Consider the following 17,849-nt stretch of genomic DNA (forward strand, 5'->3'; position numbering starts at 1 on the left):
ATTTCACCAAAAACATAAAAGAGAACAATGTGCGATGCAGAGTCTGCAAGGCAGAACTTGCCTTACGTGGCAGCGTGTACGAGCATCTGCAAAGGAAGTATGGGACGGGGGGACAGTCGTCTCTGTGAGCTAATTTCATCAGCCTTAGCATGCATAAGCTATGTGTTCAGGGCTCTCAAGTCTCACGTGCATTTCAATGAGTTCACATTTCTCAAAGTGAGAAGTGATAAACCTCACTGCACATTAGTAACTGTATATAAAAGAGATTAGCATGGGGATGAATGGATGAGGCGAAGGACCCATCAGCCAATCTGAATATTGTAGTTCTCCTTGCCAGGTGAAACAGGAGCAACGTAATCACGCCTTCAACAAATCTGCGCAAATGCGCCAAAGAAGAGCTGGAAGTGGAAGCTCACGATCGGATAATTACTTCATCACTTCATTTTTTTGTCCTGAAAGTCGTAAATAAAAGTTTTTGTTTGGTTTAAAAGAATCTGTCCTTTATTAGATTAATATACTCATACACACTTCACCCTCACAAAAAAAAATCTCACTGCAAGCTAAGTTCAAAACTTGTGTAACAGCGACGTCATGTTTGAAAAGGAAACTCTCGCCTACATATAAAAAACAGTTTGATGCCTGAGAAGAGTGAAATATGTTTATGATCATTTCTTTTTGTGGCTATTTTGTATTTATACTGGTGCACAGTATACATGTGTGTGTAGTTTTTGGTTCCATTTTAAAGTACACTAAACATTTACAGCTAAAAATGTTAAAGATCAGAGTTGTGATTTCATTTTAATCTAAAAATGTCATAAATGCTGGTACAAGCTGTAAAGTTCATTAAAAGTTGAATGTAACATCACTTTAGTTGTTTTTATTTTTAGCTTGCACATACCTTCATCGCTTGGAGCTGGAAGCTAATGATGGTTATATTAGAGCAGCTGCGTGATGGGGCGATAAGCTGCAATTTGCGTATGATCTGATTAGTCGACTAATCGCAAAACTAATCTGCGGCCAGTCGATTATCAAAATAATCGTTTGTGGCAGTCCCAGCACACGCGCACGGATACGCGCGCGCAATCTCGACAAAGACATTTACATCACCGCGTCCGCACAAGAAAACAGAACACAGCTGCCTCAAGAGGATGTTAAATCAGCCGACACACGCGGATCCACCGTGCATATAGCGTGTGTGTGTGCGTGCCTGCCCGTGATGTTGTGTCACCTTTGTGTACCTATTCAGGATATCGGGCTAACAATGTTATGTGAAACACTTGAGCACATTTCAACACAGACGATCCAATGACACGAGAGCAAATGACGCACTAAAGCGCAGGGCCCCTTCCTGTTTATACCGCCACTTGCCCGCTGGAGGATCAAACGAGATCTTCTCCTCAGAGCGGGTGTGCCCTCTTAACTGGGACAATCTGTGGTTCCTATGGACAACTTCAACGACAGTACAGGCATTTTAAAACACACTGCCACCACGTTAAAAGGTTGATATTCAAAGCTAGTGAATGCAAAGTAAAGGGAAGCATATATATATATATATTAGTTTTAATCAAACTTTCCTGTATATACACATTTGTGTTTGTCGTATATGTTAGTTTGTGCCTGTGTGCACTCACGTGGAACATGTTTGCTTAAGGATGAGCCCGTGTGTGCTATAGCCAAGATTGTGGAAGTGCGAATATGCTAGTATCAAGTATTGCGTGTGTGTGCGTGTGTGTGTGTGTGTGTGCGTGCGTGATGAAAAGACTCAGTCACCACACTAAATGTCACTGTATTTCCACAGGGCTTGTTACAGCCTTGTTTACAGAACGCTGAATTCCATTACTTGAGTGATCAACTGTAGTGTGTTTGTAACTCTGGGTTTATTTGCTCAGAGCTTCATCTGCTTTTCATCCTGACAAGGACACAAAAAGGAAAAGGCTTCGGTGGACAGATACTTATGTGGCCTGTTTTTTTTTTTTTTGCTCACAAGACTGCTGTTTCAGGACTGGCACAGCAAGTAACAAAAAGTAGGTGAAAACACTTGAGCGACACAGTGAGGGGAAGGAGAACTGATCGTTTTTCTGGCCAATCCCATCACAAGTGACCAGCTTTAAGCGTGTGCGTGCAGACATGCGTCCCCAGATCCAATCCAGTACAATATTGTAACAGCATCTGTCCAGCGTCTGTGGATCTCTACCAATGCTTCAAAAAAAACAGCGCTGTTTTATTTGTGTGTCTTACGACATTGCCCCACGGTCAATTTATTATTTACTGATCTCCGCCTTGAAGTTGATCAGACCTGCAGAAAACTCAGATTATAACTCCACGCCCACACAACCAGAGGAACACATGTCTTTTATGCTGGACACTTGCAATCAGACTGCTAATTACGGTGTTTGAAGAGACACCATAACACTGCAACGGTTTGTACAGGCAGTATTTGTAGATAAAAGTTACATTCAGCTAATTCATGAGTTAAACAGAAAAAATATTGCTTACTATGAATCACATTTAATTGTAGTAATCCACTCACTATGTGTACTAGTATTTGGGCAGCACAGCCCGTTGTCAGATGACATCAGATTATGGTGCAGCCATACGTCCCTGTCATTGTGTCAGACCTCCCTGCGTTGGCAGTCCAACTACGCAAGCCAAACGTACTTGAGATGCGTTCTGCATTGGATTACCAACATGTTGAACAATTTCAAGGTGTTTGCTTGAACCCATCCGCTCCTACTTATGCTAAACAGCCGTGAACTTGTTTCAGGGTGCTGTTTGTGTTTTTTCTCTTAGAACTTGGACCATTTCACAATCTGTTTTCGGTTTATGAAAGATTATTGTATCATTTTGGTTGCCTAAAAATGTCCCATTCAGAGTTTGGTTGTACTAAAAAGCCTCCAGTCCAGGATATACATCTGACTGTAAGCCTATTTGTTAGACACAATTAGCATCCCAAGATGCCAAATACTATCACAATTAACATGAATTACTAATAGAACTTGCTAACCACACAAGGCAGAGAGCTTAGTTAGTAATTTAGTGTTTGCTATACTAATCATACCTGGACTCGCCTGACTAAAAACCTGGAGGAGGGTGCTAACCCATCCACTAATGCAAATAGTAGCGCAGTAAAAGCCTGACAAAACTTGCTTTGTGAGCACCACTTCTGGCACAAACAATCTCAAACAAGTTGCGGCCACTGACTGTATATACTATGAACAAACCCAACGTTGGATTCCGAACCTTGAAAACGAAGCCTGAAGTGGGCGCAGCCTGCGGTCGCCATGTTGGATGAGCTCTACTCCGCCCACACTCAGATACTCCAAATATGGACATGGGGGTTGGAAGTTGACCCCCGCCCACCAAATTACCCTCTAGCAGTTTGCTCAGGCTGCCGCCAGACTCTCAATGTGCCCTTAACTATGCAGAATTTTAAACTTTAATTAAAAAAATGAATGAAAAAAGTAAAAAACAATAACTGTACAGTTGTCATGAATTGTGAATTAAACTACTTGTTTTTTGTACCAGACTGTACGCATGTTTAACAATGCAGTAAAGTTGGGCTTTTAACATGGGGGTTTGGTCCCTTTTGGAGCCAGCCTCAAGCAGCCGCTCCATGAACTGCAGTTTTTTTGCACTTCCCTATCGCTGCTTGGTGACGACCAAAAAGCCAAACCTGAGGCTTCAAAGCGCTACTCGTCAAATCAATGCGTGACATCACAGTAGTTCCATTCACTTCTATAATACAGTCTATGCACATGTCTCTTAACAGCACACAGAATTGCTGCAATGCTGCCTGCGCATAATACCCCCAAGCTAATTGCACTCTACACTCCACGACGCATGCCATTATTTGCTCCGGAGGGGAAACACATTTCCATAGCTCACCACTGGTGCCATCAGCACGATAAGCAGGCCAACAGGAGCAATATGTGGGTCACAGCGAGACCACTTAGAAGGCCGCTGTTATGTGTTTATGTGCGTATTTGTGTGTATTTATTCTTATATGAAACGTGGAGTGGAAGCAGGGGTTAGAGTGTCAGACCAAACACACCATCTCTGCGAGCTACATGCTAAAGAGGTGGTAAACGTGCTGTAACCTCAACAGAGCTCATGCAGAAGCTACCAAACATGCGCTGTGATAAAAAGTCAATCTGGACAAAGGACGTTGTAGAAAAAGCTGCAACATTAGTAAAAGCAACATGTGCCTAATGCACCATTACATTAACACAACATGTAAAGAAAACCCATGTAGCATCTGAGCAAAACAATGTACTAATGTAAAAAAACAACAACTGGATCCATCCTATAAGTGTATAAATTCTGCTTTGCAACAGGGTTTGTGACTAGAAAGACCTCATAGACGTGCACGTGTGCATCCAGGCAAAGGAAGATGCAAAGAGAATTTGACAGAAGTGATAGATAGCAATAAAAAGGAAAAGAAAGAGAGACAACAGCGACAAGCAGCCTCCCCCGAGAAAGAGAGAGAAATCAAACAAGAGGAAGATTGTGATGCTCAACCTCTCTGCTGCTTCTGTCCTCCACATTCTCTCTCTCTCTCTCCCTCTCCTTTCAGACACACTCTCTCTCACACACACTCAAGAAACAAATATCGAGCATATTCCTGCCTCTCTTCCCCTGCCTCTCCAGGAGTCATAAAACTCACATTTAAAAATGCATGGGCTCCATAAGCTGCCAGGCCTATCTATTAACTGTGTTATAGTGTGCCTGGCTATAGCTGCTGACGGCAGCCAGGGAATGCTGCTTTCCATTAAGGGAGAGAGAGGGAGGGAGGGAGAGAAAGGAGGGGAAGGAGTGGAAGGGGGAGAAGGAAGGGGGATGAGGGATGAGGAATGAGGGGAAAGATAGAATTTACTCATTTTTCTTTTTCCCGTGGCACTTCAATCTGATGCTTGGGAGTTTGTTGGGGCACGCTGAGGAGTGGGAGGCAGTGACTTCAACACAAAAACCTGCATACGTATTAAATACATAATGCATACACACACACACACACACACACACACACAACGCTGTATCAATGTAAGACGACACAAATGTGTGTATACGTGTAATTTGTGCACCTGGGAGAGAGCCTGTGGCCGAGGCGAAAAGTAATTGATTCAAGTGTTTCTGAGAGATTTTCCCCAGTGTCCTTAGGCGCTCAGCAGATGACTATTGATTGGTTAATTGATTGATTGACATCCAGTCGGCAGTGAGACAACAACATCATCACTCTTTATAAGAACGCCGCCACCACTCTTGGCCAACGCCACTACTGGTATGAGGAAAAATAGCTAAGAAATACAGCATATAAATAGTCTTTCCTTGTGTAACGGAACTAAAAATAAAGCGTGACAACCAAATATGAAAACAGGAAACAACGTCACCTGGCTATTTTTATTTTAACTGTTCGACACTATTCCCCGAAGTGTCCTTGAGCAAGACACTATGATCAACCTGCGCTAGATAAGAGCATCTGCTTAATGTCTTTGAATTAACATGTAAATGAGGATTCAACAGCTTGACTGAGACTCCACCGCGCCGGCGTGCGTTTCTTCTCTGAGGTGTTTTTCCCGTCTCCTCGGCCCCACCTCTCCGCGCGCGCATAAGTCAAACACGGACTATCAAAATTAATGAGCTACCGTTGCACCTAAAGCAGCGGTGACACTTAGAAACAAGGCTCGTGTCCCTGTAATGGACCATACAGACAATGCCTGTGGTATTTCAATTAACACACAATGGGATGACATGAAGTAATGACACACGGCGAAGAGTTGAGTGACACGTGCGAACGGGGCCGTAACGGCAGCACCTATCTCTTTAATGGACCGCCGTGGTTGAGCGTAGACAATGGGAGTTAATAGGAAATGTAAAATTATGATGTAGGTTCTGTCTAAAGGGGTGACTGACACTTGGGAGTGAAGCTGTTACATCTTAATGCACTGCTGCCACTGGGATGAATCAGCTCTGCATACGGGAGGCGGAAACCATCTGAGGGCTGCTAATAGCAGCCGCTGTCAGTCTCGCATTAACCTTGGGGACAGCCAGGGGACTGTGTTAGCCCCGCTGACCTCTCTCTCTCACACACACACACACACACCATCCCTGTTAAGTCCACATGTATGACTAAAGGGTGACTCAGTGTGTGTGTGTGTGTGTGTGTGTGCCCTCGTGTCTATCTCCCTTCCTGTGTGTTATGAGCACCATCAGTGGGATTAAATCAGTCCATCACAGGCTGCCGTAACACCATATAGGCTGTCTGGACCGAAGTGAAATCACCTAAACCTTTCCCGTCGCCCCGGGGTTAGGGTCCGCGGAGACTAATAATAAGCTAATTTCGTGTGCACAGATGTGCACATGTTCATATTTTCTCATCACCATTCACAAAAAACGCAGCGCACACTCCGCCGTCTACGTGAAACATATTAAATAAATGAAATCCGTGTAGTGAAAATTGCTAAAACACGAAACAAATGGGATCAATATTGAACTTTGCCTTTTTCGGAAAAATACAGCAAGAAGTTGTAGAGGCAACTTCAGTGAAAGCTGGTTATGTTTGGCTGTTTGGCCTGATCACGGCGAGCATTGTGTGCTGAGGCATGACTAGGCAGGCCGATGCCCATGTGTTTTCAGTCAGCTTTCACCGACAGCCTGAGAGGCAGTCAGTGAAAGATAAAGCGAGAGCAGAGGTCCAGAGGAAAAAAAAAGAAAGAAAAAAGAAAAAAAAACAGAGAATGAGCAGGAAAACAAAGGAGCATTTTATAAAATAAAATTGTTGGGATGACTGCCTGGAAACCAGTGAAAACAATATCAACGCTGGACAGAATGCGCTGAAAATCAAGGAGGCAAAAATTCTTCAACCTTTTTTCTCTGGTCTGGTCTGGTCTGCTGGGGGAGCAGCAGTGCAGCCAGTGGCTCCAACAGACTGAAACTCTGACCACCTTCTCCGCCACACAACGGGCAGACAACAGAGCACCTTCTCCAGAGGACTCAGACGGTCTCGAAGAAAGCTACAGGAAATCTTTCCCGAAGCAACAGCCTGTACAAATCCTCATCGGTGTGTGACACCAGACTGGACTATCCATCTATCAGCAAAGGTACAGTATCTATTGCTGGCAGCAATCCCAACTACAAATACAAAATGTCAAGTTACTAGACACTTAGCAAATAGCACTGATGCTGTTGTTTTTCTTTACCGACAGTTTCTTTTAAACTGTATTCTTCCACTAAGCCTCCACAGTCAAACCTTGTCATCACCGACTCATCTTCTACTTTTCCATCCGAGTGTGCTCGTACAGCAAGCTAACAACGCTGCAAAAAAGCTTTTAGGAGGCTAACATTTGTGCTTGAGTGGCCAGGACACTGTGTGCGGATCTGCCTCTGCCCATGGCTGCATCCAGTCCACTGGCACTAGTGCTACCGTGCCACTGCGACTCGACGGGAAGGATATTTATAGAAAGCCGTTGACAATATCCCATCCCCGAACGGGTGTAATCGTATTATGCTGGAGGTGCTAAAAGCCTTGAGTTGGGGAAAGCATGTCACTGGAGGAAACAGGCTGAGGCACACAAGCGCCATTCCTGATGAGTCCTGAGAGCAAGGAGCTTATAAGTAGAGGAGGAGGAGCAGATAAAGAGAAGCACACATACGGACTCAAAACGTGAGGAGGAAACTGACAGAAAAGATATAAGGAGGGGGATTATAGACAAAAACAAGGAGTGACAAGGAATGATTATATGCAAATTATGCATTGTTTGAGGATGTGGTGGAAGCTCGACTGTTTTTCACCGCGTTTGGTATCGGCAGCTGCGAAGGTTCGAGCCGGCCGCGGCGATGATAGATGAAAGACTGAACTTTAATCAGAATGGCGCCCGGAGCATTTTCAGGGAGGTAAACAGGTTAATCAGTCAAGCCCTCCTTCCATCCTCCCTTTCATTCTCCCCTGCTCTTTCCTCGGCACATGACCACTTCTGACAGTGGCACGCCATTCGTCTATTTCCCATCAGCACCTCACCCTTCTCCCTTCCTCCTCCGCTGCACGGCCCTCATTTTTCCCCTCTGCTTCACGTTTTCCGCAACCAGTCGGGGGAACAGAAGACAACCCCCCCCCCCTCCCCTCCCCTGCAGCCCATACCATCAGGCATATCCCACCATCACATAAAAGGGAACTTCAAAGCCCTCCGTCAGCTCATTTAATATCTCACAGTATCATCCACCATAAAACTATGAGGTGGGAGGAAAGCGTTCAGCAAATAACCAGTATTCATATCCCCTCGGTTTCTTGGATTATTGCCTCTCCGCTGGCCTGTGTCATGGGAGGTGGATGATGTGTGGTCACTCCATATCTTTAAAATACCTTCAAACAAACCGCAGTAAAATAAAAATCCGGCGAGGCAAAGAAAAGAGAGATGAGCATTGTCTGACGGTCCCGCCATCCCAAGGGTTTATTCATTAAAAACGGCTCCGTCTTACCGCCTCTCCGAGGAACAGCGAGGCGTACTGGCCCTGCAAAAACACTTGTGCAACGAGCTGAGGAGTGCCAAATTACTGCACGGCTGACCACCGGACATTTTAAACAAGCTACGACTGGAAAAGAAGGAAACCAAAATAAAAAAAAAAAACAAGAAAACGAGGAATTCCCACGAGTTTACAGTCCTCGCCACATTCTGTGTTGCCGTCATCTTTCTCGTACACACAAAACTCCCTCTCTACCTCTGTCTCGGCCCAAGAAAAATAAACAATCAACTCTAACAAACCACTTTGGCAAGCGGAGTGTGAACCTCACAAAGCCTTAACAGCTCCTGTGGAGGGAGGCCACATCTAATCTGAAATTACCCACACCAGCTCTCCAACCACAGTTGCGTTTAGGCAGTTGTTGGGACTTGGGGAAGCAAGATTATATTGTGTTGTCTGGGATTCCGACCGCGCTCTTTGGTGAGCAATCAACGAGGGCCGCTTCTCGCCAAGATAAACTTCACAGATGGTTGCCACTTATTTACGGGCTGAGCTGCCCAGCTCCGGAGCATCGCTGTGCTGAGTGTCAAAGCGGTCGCCTTCACGGTCGTCTCTCTAGGAGCGCAGGCTGGGTTTGGAGCGAACGCTCTTCTTTTTCGCACTGTGTCCAGGATATTGCAAAATTATGCTTGTTGTGCAATATGAGTTAGGAAACATACTCAACATGGGGGGGGGGGGGGGTGGCTCCAAGGGGAACAAATGAGGGAATGCTTATTTGAGAACATAAAGCAATGTAGCTCTGTGCGTTGGTGTCATTACCTCCTACACACCTTTCGCTTTTGTCCCAGAAAGAAATTCTAAATGTTTGCTCGTTTAACGATGTGAGCATCCATGCCGCTGCTCGAACAATGTATGCGAGCACCTCAGAGGGAGAAGCTATTAATGATAGATCAGTGCATAACTCAAGGTGGCAGCGAGAAAAGAGGAGGAGGTGGAGGATAAAAAAAAAAATTCCGCGAGTAAAGTGTCGCGTGGGAGTTAAAGGAAGGAGCGAGGCTGAAAAGTGCCCGGAGACATGTTGTTGGGCTAACACATATGCACACCCACACACACACCCGTATGCGCAGAGGGAAATGGGCGACTGTATAGATGACGCACAAACTTATGGTGTACATCTAAACATATCATGAGCTGAACTCTCAGCGGGGCCAGAAATCCCATGCGAGTTCACAACATCACATCATTTCCCAGAGGATTTTATAACGGGCAAAATATCAAAAGCTACATACAGTACTCTAGTCTTCCAATACCAGTGGATTAGTGCTGCCCTCTCCTCCACACACACACACACACACACGGCCACGCCAACACTAGCTGCTTCATTTTCTTCCCCCGTGGCCACTCTCCACTACCCTACATTCACTACGTTAAGATTCCCTCATAAGGGAGTGGCGGTCAAACGAAGCTGAAGTCAGGACGCTGATGCGTTCATGTACGACTTCCAAAGCCTCAGTTTCCTGTGCCTCGTGCAAACTCACACACATCCACACAGGCAGAGAGTGCATTTTACACTCGCTTGCTACTTCATTAGGTAAACTGGTGAAACTAATGCATTCTTACATTTTCAGGTGGTTTTGAAACAGCTGAGAGAGCAGCTGATTCAACTGTGTTTTCATTCTGGAGGCTGTGGTGTGTAACGCTACTGAGTTGTTTGCTATTATTTTTACAACCCCATTTGAGTCAGTGGGCTAGGCTAAATAACACTTATGTTTGTGTTGTGTTTCATTCAGTTTAACAGCACCACAAACTACACTGTTTCAACGTAAACCGAACATTATCATGAAGGAGGAATTAGTGCAGAACTGTTACGTTAAAATAAAAGGTGTGCCTAATGTTTTGGCAAGGTAGTATATGTTGTGAATGCTGTGTGTCTTCAATGCACAAGAGAGAGGTCTATAATACCAGTTCTAATTCTAATGCTTTCTTCAGTTTCAGGTTTATTAAGTTTGTTTTCTACAGGAGACAGGTTTTTGTCATTGACTGTGTATACTATGGACAAACTCACTGTGACGTCACCCATTGGATTTTGAACCTTGAAAATGAATCACAGGCCCGCGGTCACCATGTTGGATGAGCTTTACTCCGCCCACACTCCAAATATGGAGATGGGGATCGTGTTGGGGTGGAGCTAAAGCAGCCTGGACGTTGGGACCCGCCCACCCAACTCTCCGCTACCAGTTAGCCCAGGCTACCGCCTGTCACTCAAAGCAGGAATGACCTTAATGCAGAATTTTAAACCTTAATAAAAAATAAACAAATAACAAATCACCCCTGTACATATGTCATAAATAGAATAAACCATTTCAGACCGAACTCATGTAAACATGTTTAATATCACTCTAAAGTTGGGGCTTTTTAACATGGGGGTCTATGTGGATTTGCTCCCCTTTTGGAGACAGCCTCAAGTGGCCATTCAATGAACTGCAATTGTTTTGCACTTCCACAATGACTTCATCGCCCAGACCCGGAGATTGCCGCTTGTTTTTTGTCTGTGATGCAGTAGATTACATTTATTTGATAACAAAACTCATACCCCATGCAGACTATTTCATTAATCTAACTATAGCTGAACATGGCATCACAGCATTGCAAAATAGTTTGACAAACACATGTGATAATACAGCGTTTACCAGTGGGACAGAGTGCTGGACGCAGACACACATTCGCTTTCACCTTGTAAAGTTTGTGGAGATGTCCACAGCCTAGTAAGGCACGGCAGAGGAGGCCTGTCAGAGTGGCAGTACAGCTTAAAGTGATTTGGTGGGATAAAGAGAAAAAGCAGGGGAAACACAGGAAAGAAACTAAAGGAAAAATATAAAGGTAGATGTAGACAGCCATCAGCTCCCATGTCTCATCTCCCTGTAGGTCTAGATCAACATCCTGACAACACAGGAGTGACTCAGACAACAACTCTTCACCCAACTCCTAGTGGCAAGATAGAGGATCATCACATGAGTGATGTGAAGAAAGTAAAGAAAAAGTAACAGATGGAGAACCTAGTGAAAGAGAGAAAAGTAAATGGATATTGATAAAGAGGTAGACCGAGCATTGGCAGGGAAAAAGATGAGAAAGACACAGAGGCATGAAAAGGGAACATGAAAATGAAGGACGGCTTGAAAGAGAGAACAGATGATGAATAAAAAGCGGGAGGGAGACGGAGAAAGACACACCTTGTCAAAAAGATTGAGGGAGCAGAGAAGAATACGAACAGGGAGACAGAAACGGAGAGAGGAAGTATGAATGAAGACAGAGAGACTGGGAGAAGATGAGGAGATGCCTTATTTTCCTCCATCTCAATTTGCACAAAACTTTCATTACCACCAATTTGGGCCGGGAGCCGTAGGCTGGACCATTAGGCGAGCCCAGCATCAATCAGCCTAATCTCCCTCCCAGGCCGCTAAATTACAGCGCCCAGTTGCTTATTAAAATTTGTCGCCCGTCTCCCAACACCCGGCGCGGCTGGAGATTAGACAGGGGCCCCCAGACAAATCTGTTCCAGAGAAGAAGTAGAAGATGAGGAGGAGGAGGAGGAGGAGGGAGAAAGAGAGAGAGAGAAGGAAGGAAGGAGGTGAATAAAGGAAGTGCAGGGATAGTGGGAAGGGGGGAAAAGAGAAATGTGCTTGGTGAGACGGCGCGGATCAGAGTAGGGGACGATCATCTGGTTTGATTTATGCGCTCCTGTAGATGTGACGTGCACGCGCTCACACACCCATGCATCCCGTATACACCCGCGCACATCCCCCCCCCCCCCAAATGCAGTTATCTATTCCTGTCAACACACACTGGTATAGAGAATGCAGGGTTTGCAACGCCTCCCGCTGCACACTCAATCAAATCGGCGGCGAGATAAGATGTATGATGCATGGCGTAATTGAAGGCGGCGGCGGGGTAATGCCGCACCGCTCCGAGTTTGAGGTGTGGGGTTATTGGCGAGAGTGTGATTAGCCTGTAGGATTTATTGTTATTGCCCCTCTTATTAAAAACACTAAGACTGTCTGCGTCGTCTGCTCTCGCACACCTCCAGCGACAGAGCATATAGGGCCCCGCGTCTTCGGATGGATGTGCAGGCGGCGGGGCCGCACCTATAGGATTCAGGTGGGGGAGCGGAGAAGCGTGTTGAGCGAAACATGCAGGCTGCACAGTGTAAGTCTGGATGTCACAACGCTGTATAAACACAACTCGCACGATGATTGACACGAATCGTTGAAGGAGGCCTGACACTCCTCTCTGTTTGCTTTAGGCATCAAAAGCAAATCAGACTCAGGCGGAAGAAAACTACGAGGCGTGACAGAGCGAGTGTCCCTGTAGGTCAGTGGGGAAAGAGGGAAAGCAAAGCAACGCTGCTTCAAGACGCTCTGCACTAGTGACATCAAACGCAATTCTTTATGTATCAAATGCCAGCAAAGATCCTTGATGGATGTGAGCCAGAGTGTTCTTAACTAAAACCGTTCGATCCGTGATACGTCTGCAGTCGGTCCGCAGAGAGACGAGCGCGTACAGAGATTTCTTCTTCGTGGAAGTTTCAATATGAAGCACGTTTAAAACCAGCTTTCAAAACATCTCAGAAAGAATTAGGCGCGTTTCAATCAACTGGTTTTGAAGGAGGAAACCTCGCTGCATAGTGCAATTAGTAGGCTCAGTCACCCATAGATAATAAACAAAGTAGAAGTAGTAGAGGTTGTGAACCGAAAGCAATTTCTTTCATGTTAGCTAGTACCCACCACTGTTAATGCTGCACAGAGACCAAGGTAAATATATGCAATAATGTGACTTATGATACATGGTAACACGAATTCAGCAATGTACACATGCCACATGACAAAAAAATAAATAAATAAAACACTGAAACGTCTTCAGGTGAAACTATCCATTGTTCATATCGGTGTAATCGTGCACCACATGTATTGTGCCAAGATACTTCAGAGCTGGTGTTCTCCTTCTTGTTTACTGCCTGTAAAATGCTGAAAAAGTGCAGTAATGTGCTGAAACAACTGCTAAATGAATTTAATTTAAACATTATTATTTCCTGACAATATCAGCCATTCACTTCTGGGAAAATGAGGAGCCTTGAGCAAAAAGTTTGTATGATTAACTTAATAGTAGGTAAGCATTTGGAAAGAAAACTGAGGTACAGGACTTTTCCAGAGTTAAAATAGGAGGGATGCCAGCTGAGCTCATACAGAGACAAAGAACAGAAACCCATTTCCACCCCACACTTAAAACAGATTAACTGAGAACATATACGGTCCACGTGGGCACGGACACGGGCCTTACATGTGTCACGACGAGGGAAAAACGCATAACGCAATGAAATCCCACACAAATCCTTCAATTCAGTCGCTGCAGAGGTGCACACACACACACACACAACCGCCGCATCCACCACACACAACCAAAGTCAACCAAACCGGTGAAAGCTCGTCAGTCGCAAACAGTGTGGTTGTGCTGAGCGTGTCCACTGTCAACACATACTCACGCTGCAAACCAGCGCAGGGAAAACCACACATGTGAACACCAAGCCAACTGTGGTCTCAGACAAAGCCCTTTCACCTGCTATAAATAGAAAAGAAACAAAGCTGTCGGAAATTTAAAATCAGCATATCGCCTGGAGTATTCAAAGACACATCGGCTGGCAGCGGCAGGAAGACGCATTCGGAAACACAACGGGGCCTCTCGGCGCCTTTGACGATTGAATCTTTGATGCATTGCTGTTGATACAGTCGGCTTTGTTTTGATGTATAAAACTCGGGGCGTGACATTTACTGCTGTTGCCGGGTGTGTATATGATTTATAAAATGAGTTCAGTTCGGGATCTACTGCTGGATGCGGAGAGTGCATCTACCTCAGCTGGTTGCCAGCAGCCCTGGGTGTTGCTGCTCAGACTGATTGAGTGGTGCGCCGCTCGGCCAACTGGGCTTCCGGCTGGTGGACTGCCTGCATCGATTGCTCGGACAGGCCCTTCTTCTGGCGCGCCGACAGAAAAAATAGAGAGACAGATGAAGAGGGGAGGAGGGCGGAAAAGAGCGGCGTAAAAAACACAGCGAACCAGAGGAAGGTACGGAAGGAGAAAGGGAGGGGTGGAGAGATGGGGGGGGGTGAAAAAAAACAGGAAAAAAAAGAAGAACATTAGCTTAAATGAAAGTTTATTAGCTGTATCAGTCAGTCAAGTCTGATGAGGTGGAGGCTTTGCCCCGGGCTCTCCATCCTTCCCCTCTATCTTCCTCTCCTCCTTCACCCTCTCCATCTGCCTGTGTGTGTGTAAAGGGAGGGATTTCAGGGGGAGGGCAGGCATGACGGGAAAACATTAGGTTGTTGGCGACTCGCCTGCACACCAGCCAGTAATTGGCTCGGGTAATGGTCATGTCCAGACAAATGGTGTAGGCCTTAACCGTGTTACGAGCAACCAACTGCTCTGCCTGCGTTTGCAGCGCGAGAGCCGGCACCGCTCAGATACCGCGGCTGCCACTTGTGCGTGCGTTTGTGCACGAGATCCGCGAAACGTGTCATTTACTGGGACAACGGGAAACTTTTTTTTTTTTTCCCCTTTTTTTTCCTCCGACTACCTGTTTTGCTTTTGTCCGGTGTGGGAGACTGTGCTTTGATAAGGAGGAAAAAGATGGCAGCACAAGCCCCGCCGCTCACTGCAGGAAAGAAAGAAAGAAAGAAAGAAAGAAAGAAAGAAAGAAAGAAAGAAGAGATGAAGGGGGATGACAAGAGAGTGGGAGTAAGAGGATAAGTTCCATTTTTCATCCATCCCTCCCTCTGCTCTGCATCACTTCGCCTTCTGTCTGATGGCAAGCTGAGCCACTAATGTCCATTGTGTCTGGATGGGTTGCATGCGCGTTCTTTTGTGTGTGTGTGTGTGTGTGTGCGCGCCCGTGTGTGTAGTTGTGTATCCTTCTGTTGATGCTATTTGAGTGAAGATGAAACTTATATGTTGTTTCAGTATGCACTACGCGAGCTAAATAACACACATACGTGGATAAAGCTGTGTGTTTGTGCGTGTGTGTTTGTGCGTGTGTGTGAGTGTGTGTTATGGCAGCCCCTCAGCCATCCAGCTATCATCTCCTGCCAGACAGGCCCCACCAAGCCGACCCAGCTGGATAATGAGATCCATTATGATTTACGTGCCAAGAGGACAGCTAGACAGAACAAAGACATGTACACTCCCCTCATACACACACACACACACACACACACACACACACACACAGAGTTCAGTGCACATGTCTGCGTTTGTTTGAATATGGGCTCTCTATCTTGTACTGTATGTGTTGATGTGTGTTGGCGCTGTTTCATATTTCTTTTCTGTGTGTGTGTGTGTGTGTCAGCTATGCGAGTTGCCTGTAGGGCATCCTGCAGTGGGTCCTCTTTCAGTTTGCAACTCGAGAACTCAGAACATTTCTATCCCTCCATCTTTCTCCCCAACTCGCACATACTTTCTTTCTGCATCTGCCTCTCACCTGAAAAAGCAAACTCGCTGAAAGATAGAGAGTTCCACGTCACTACATCTCTACCCCTTCCTTTCTCACTTTCTCCCTCAAACACACACACACACACACACACACACACACACACACACACACACACACACACACACACACACACTGCTCCAAGGCCTTGCACTCAGAAAGCAAAAGCAGAAGAACTATGTGGAGCATCAGAAACAAGACTGCACATCCTCAGCCTGACTGATCAGTCCCTCTGCAGCGTGCAGGACGTAGGCAGCAATTTGTTCCAAGGTATTCATTTCATTTATTTCAGCACCGTCTGTTCAGTCCTTGGCTTTGGCCTAGGCTAGTGACCAAGCTCCTATTTTATATGTTTAACCAAAAAGACAAAAAAATAAATAAAATAAAATAATTTCTGCAGATCCATGACTCTCAATTGAGACAGAGCGTAAGCTGGGCTGCAAGGCTACAGCTAACAATGCCTTCTGAGCAACTGGAGTTACAAGACAAATGAAAATTGAAAATATTTCTGTCACAATATAGAACTCAACATCATGGTTTTTGTCCGACTGCAGTCTTTACCATGGCTGCTACGTATTCACTGCTCTTTCCACCCTTGCATTCATCTCCCTTATCCACAATGAAACATCCCACAAGCAGAACACGAATAAGCTTCCAATGCATCATTTCTCAAATGGAAAAATATTTCAAATGTTCTATTACGCTCTCTCTCAAACTTTTTCAAACACGCGTACGCGCATAGACAGCAGCTCTGCCTACTCCCGCTGAACGCAGGACACAGAAAACAATGACTGGATTCTCCGCCGTTGCTGCTTCATGAGGTATTCAAGTGACGCCAGCTCAATTAGAGGCCTAAATGCAGAAATTCAGATTGGGTGAGAGATAAAGAAATGAAGAGAGAATCAAAGATGGACAGAGGGACAATGAGGCCACTAGGCAGCAGCAGGGAAGAGGAGAGCAGAGCGGGCAATAAAGAAGAAACGGGCAATAATGAACACAAAAGTAAATTTTACAAAAGGAAATGGCGCAATGGTGCACAAACGAGAAGGAAAGTGGTAAGAAAGACGGATGCGGCGATTCAAAAACTGTACTCAAATACAAACCAATACACAAACAAGCATAACGCCGGCCACCCAGACAACCACAACCATCACCGCCTCCACGATCAGCCTGCCAGCGCCCTGCCTGTATGTAGATGCACATCCGCAAACACGTGAACGCACACACACACCGTCCTCGACGGTGTGTATTGCCATCGTTAAATGTAATCACAGCTACTGTCCGCAGGCCAGCGTTCAATCCACTGTGATAACCCCTGAGGGAAGGCGCGCACACTCACACACACACACACACACAGAACGACGCTTTTCTACAAGCGAACACTGAACCCTGAGAAGGATCTGACGCGTCTGGTTAAATTAAAAGGTCAGGTAAATTAAAGAAACATCAAAGTGAACAAGTCTTCAGAAGAATGGAGCAGCGGCTCGGAGGCTGAGTTCCAGGGGGTTGTCTCTAAGTGAATGAAGAGCGCCACGGTAATGTATTGTGTTTAAATATAAAGGTAATTCCTGTTCGTTACAGCTTGGACTGTAATTACATTGTTTTGACTGCCATTTCTATGGGTAATAATAACATGCAATCATCTGTTCAATAGACGCATCAACTACTTTTATGAGTACCTTTACGGCATAGAGGTTAGCATAAAATTCATGCTATCATAGCAGGAAAATGTGGTCCAGGTCAGACCTGGTGTTAACGTACATCCTGGGATGTTGTGATCACGTTCCTTTAGTGGGAACATACGGTATGATCTGTCCTGACCTACTCCACTGATTTCCTCTTGAATAACCAGAGTTTTGCCTCTTT

The 17,849-nt window shown here is 45.5% G+C and overlaps 1 protein-coding gene across 2 annotated transcripts in view; it reads right to left on the reverse strand.

Moving 5' to 3' along the window:
- The window catches only part of raraa (retinoic acid receptor, alpha a), a 139,754-nt gene that overhangs the window by 85,441 nt on the left and 36,464 nt on the right, over nt 1-17,849 (reverse strand). Inside the window, exon 3 of one of the 2 annotated variants that reach the window (XM_047608221.1) lies at nt 14,354-14,475. The exons of the other annotated variant lie outside the window; for it this stretch is intronic. The gene's annotated coding sequence lies outside the window, so the exon portion shown is untranslated. The remainder of the gene's footprint in view (nt 1-14,353; nt 14,476-17,849) is intronic. 2 annotated transcript variants of the gene reach the window in all.

This window comes from Mugil cephalus, chromosome 16, assembly GCF_022458985.1.
Source record: "Mugil cephalus isolate CIBA_MC_2020 chromosome 16, CIBA_Mcephalus_1.1, whole genome shotgun sequence".
Lineage (NCBI taxonomy): Eukaryota > Metazoa > Chordata > Actinopteri > Mugiliformes > Mugilidae > Mugil > Mugil cephalus.